The sequence below is a fragment of the Papaver somniferum genome, unplaced genomic scaffold (genome assembly GCF_003573695.1).
Source record: "Papaver somniferum cultivar HN1 unplaced genomic scaffold, ASM357369v1 unplaced-scaffold_21544, whole genome shotgun sequence".
NCBI lineage: Eukaryota > Viridiplantae > Streptophyta > Magnoliopsida > Ranunculales > Papaveraceae > Papaver > Papaver somniferum.
In genome coordinates this window covers 661-1,000 of record NW_020631647.1, presented here as the reverse complement: position 1 = coordinate 1,000, position 340 = coordinate 661, and the positions used below count along the sequence as shown (strand labels likewise).

Sequence of the window (340 nt, the reverse complement as noted above, 5' to 3'; positions counted from 1 at the left end):
TTGCTGAACCAAAACTAAAGGAATCCAACTCTGGCAACTCTCCTGGATCATTGTCATCATTGTCATCCAGTGCCCTACACTTGGTACTAATTCAATTGAACATTTTAGTTTACCATTGGGACTAATTTAAATGAACATTTTAGTTTTTTCCTAACTGAATGTGTTGCATATCTTAAATGGTAACATCACTTTCATTTTTATCCAAAATGGTTCATGTTCGTTCTCATTCTTTTCGTCTTCCATGCAAACAAAAAGCATGTTCTTTTTAGATTGCCTTTCATATAGCCCATATATGCGTGCTTTCTTCTCTGATGCGTTTTGGAATCCTGTCATTTAGCAT

The 340-nt window shown here is 35.0% G+C and overlaps 1 long non-coding RNA gene across 1 annotated transcript in view; it reads left to right on the top strand.

Moving 5' to 3' along the window:
* Positions 1-340, top strand: part of LOC113340452 — a 913-nt gene continuing 573 nt past the window's right edge. The window contains exon 1 of the long non-coding RNA XR_003355483.1: positions 1-83. This is a non-coding gene — a long non-coding RNA (uncharacterized LOC113340452). The remainder of the gene's footprint in view (positions 84-340) is intronic.